At 41.6% G+C, this 3,395-nt stretch overlaps 1 protein-coding gene across 1 annotated transcript in view; it reads left to right on the top strand.

Annotated features, from left to right (window-relative positions):
* The first annotated feature begins 1,028 nt into the window (after positions 1-1,028).
* Positions 1,029-3,395, top strand: part of LOC107691470 (very-long-chain (3R)-3-hydroxyacyl-CoA dehydratase 1-like) — a 166,321-nt gene continuing 163,954 nt past the window's right edge. Inside the window, exon 1 of the mRNA XM_016490076.1 lies at positions 1,029-1,059. The gene's annotated coding sequence lies outside the window, so the exon portion shown is untranslated. The remainder of the gene's footprint in view (positions 1,060-3,395) is intronic.

Here is a 3,395-nt window from a genome sequence, read left to right as displayed (position 1 = left end):
TAAAGCTACCATTGTCTCTGCCTGTTTTCACTGATGCTGCCTTCACGTGCTACCAGAATGATCGTAAATAGGAATGTGGTAGTTAAAAATTGCATTTGGAAGTAATGTGAACTCAGTAACATGGTCACCACCAGTTAAACTGTAACACCGGTATGCCGGTCATGATGCTCATGAGCTCTTGAAGCTCCGTCCTCTTCTGAAAAGGGAGGCGGGAGCACCAGCTCATTTGCATTTAAAGGGACAAACACAAAAATGGCACGTTTTGGCTCATACCCTAAAAGTGGCAATTTCAACAAGCTATAAAAAAATACCTGTGGGGTATTTTGAGATAAAACTTCACATACACACTCTGGGGACATCAGAGAACAATTTAAAATATTGTATCAATGCATTCTATGGCACCTTTAATATAATGAAAATAGAGCATTCTGATAAGATATTGAATAACGTTCCCAGGGCATTGATATGAGAGATTAGAATGTTATAATAACATTTTGCATAATGTTCTTGGAACATTATTGAGAGATTGGAACATTCTAATAACGTTTTGGATAACGTTCTTATAACCAAATAAGAATTTTAATACAACATCTAAAAAACTGGACGTTTTGAGCGTTCTAACAACTTTCAGAAATAATATTTTAATAACTTAATAGGAACGTTACAGAAATGTTCTTATAATGGAAAATTGTTTGCTGGGCCTTACCCTGCAAACAAGCCTGCACTGGCCCTTTACGAGCCCACTTAGGGCTGCCAGCGCAGGGCCCCTGAGAATTTGCTTATTGGCAAAATGTTGGCCCCTTAGCGCTGGCCTGCATGGGCAGCCCTCACTTAGCCCCCAGGAAGCCCTCACTAGGCCCACACTATTAATCTACAACAGGGGTGCCCAACCCTGGTCCTGGAGATCCACCTTCCTGCAGAGTTCAGCTCCAAGCCTGATCAAACACACCTGAACCAACTAATTAGGATCTTAAAGTTTAGATCCTAATTAGTTGGTTCAGGTGTGTTTGATCAGGGTTGGAGCTGAACTCTGCAGGAAGGTAGATCTCCAGGAACAAGGTTGGACATCCCTAATCTACAACAATACATCTGTTTCGCTTTAAATACTTTTCAGCTACTATAATTTAAGTCTTTGGGAAAAAACAATCATTATACATCTGAAATGGATGCAGTCACCACATAACTAATGTTTATATTGTCAAAAATGTACAGTAGTCAAAGGGATTTCAAATCAATGTATTTATTAATTCAGATCCTAATTAGTTGGTTCAGTTGTGTTTGATCAGGGTTGGAGCTGAACTCTGCAGGAAGGTAGATCTCCAGGAACAAGGTTGGACATCCCTAATCTACAACAATACATCTGTTTCGCTTTAAATACTTTTCAGCTACTATAATTTAAGTCTTTGGGAAAAAACAATCATTATACATCTGAAATGGATGCAGTCACCACATAACTAATGTTTATATTGTCAAAAATGTACAGTAGTCAAAGGGATTTCAAATCAATGTATTTATTAAATACAAAATAGAAAACATTCAATTCAGGTTAATACAGCACATCAATGTCCAAACACTGTCCGTAGCTGAAGTTGGCTGATAGCAAATGAATAACCCAACCTCTTGTAATGAAAACACGCCACAGCTCTCAAACACCAGACTCTTCCTAACCAGGAACAGTTAAAAATAGTCCAGACTATAGTCTCACGTCGAAAAGAACTTTAAATCCATATTCAAACTGGACCATGATGTGGTAACCTCACCAATAAAGAGTCCTTCTAAAATGCATACAAATACACTGTCTTAAACTCTTAGAATCAATCCAAACATAGGCCATACATACACGTACCATCTCTGCAAAAAAACATCAACAATGTACACTTTTAAACAGAAAAAAAAAACCTCCTTGAAATGACACATTTCCCAACCAAGACACAGCACAATGTGTTCAACAGGTGAGCCATGCTGGCTACTGCTGCTTGTTATTGCTAACTCCTACCCACATGACTTTACTTAAGGAAACCTAAAACACCCTAGCAACCCTAGTGGAAAGGAAGAAAACAGCCCACAAAATTCGTATTAACAGGCTCATGTCTGTTACGCCTCAAATATGGCTCATGAGATCCACTTTCCTGCAGAGTTTAGCTCCAACTTTGATCAAACTCACCCACCTGTGATTTTCTAATGAGCCTGAAGACATGCTCAGGTGTGTTTGATTAAGGTCAGAACTAAACTCTGCAGGAAAGTGGATCTCGTGAGCCAGATTTGAGGATCCCTGGCCTATATGAACCAACAGGTTCTGAAAAGGTCTCTTTTGGTTTGAGCCATTCCAGTTCAATTGAGTGGCTAAAGAATGGCCAGAAAATTTTGTTTGTATTCTCCTAGTTGCATTACAGGGCTGCCTACACAAAACCTGCATGGGCCCAAATGATACAAAAGTTGCTCTGGGCCCAAATGGGCTGGCCCACACTGGGCCATCATGGGATTAATGTGGGCAGTCCACTAGTGTGGGCTGCTCACAGAGAGCCTGCGGCAGGGCTGGATTGGTAATTGGGCATACCGGGCATTTTCCCGGTGGGCCGACGCAATTAAGGGGCAGACAGAATGTTTTTTTTTTTTTTGCCAAGCTAGGACCATCACGCAGGGACAGCAAGCAGCCAGTGATCCATTGGATTGTGTCCTGTATTGACAGCGTAAACTATCCAATCACAATGCTCTATAGACGGAGCAATGAAGTACTTTGCTCTGCCTATATAAAGATCGCTTCACTCGTCGTCTTTTCCCACGTTTTCACACCAGCATTATCAAGAACAGGCTTGCTCTGCGGTGAGAGATGCGGGCCAAAGAGCCAGGCAGGAGGAGGAGAGGAGAGTAATTGAATCTGTAAAGTGCTTGACCAGGGCTCGCAACGGAGACAGGCATCTAACCTAGGGTGACCATGCATCCTCTTTTCCCTGGACATGTCCTCTTTTTGAACCTACAAAAATGCGTCCGGCCGGGATTTCTTAATTGCCCAAAATGTCCAGGATTCGGCTGTTTTCTTAATCTCGCTCCCGCTGAATCTCTGACCATTGCCGCCTGCTCCCGCAACATTTGGTCCCGCGATTTTTGTCCACTCCTTTAAATATTCTAATATTGTATATAATTTTGGCGCTTCAGGGAGCCGCTCTCAGGATGCGGTGTATTTAAATATTTTTGAATGAGCATTTGCGCTGTTTACTTTCACTTTCGATTTCGCATTCACACACACTCTGTGTAAAGAGAGCACATCTTACAAGATCAGATATTTGTCAACGAGTTCAGGATCTGTTGAGCAGCAAATACTCCAGCATGGTCTTGTCAGTCACCTCTCCTTATTCTAGACATGTGATCAGTCAAATCTGACTCCTGCAGCTCTT

Source organism: Sinocyclocheilus anshuiensis, unplaced genomic scaffold (genome assembly GCF_001515605.1).
Source record: "Sinocyclocheilus anshuiensis isolate Anshui unplaced genomic scaffold, SAMN03320099.WGS_v1.1 scaffold514, whole genome shotgun sequence".
Classification (NCBI taxonomy): domain Eukaryota; kingdom Metazoa; phylum Chordata; class Actinopteri; order Cypriniformes; family Cyprinidae; genus Sinocyclocheilus; species Sinocyclocheilus anshuiensis.
The sequence above is the reverse complement of the archived record's forward strand: the minus strand, read 5'-3'. Positions and strand labels throughout refer to the sequence as shown.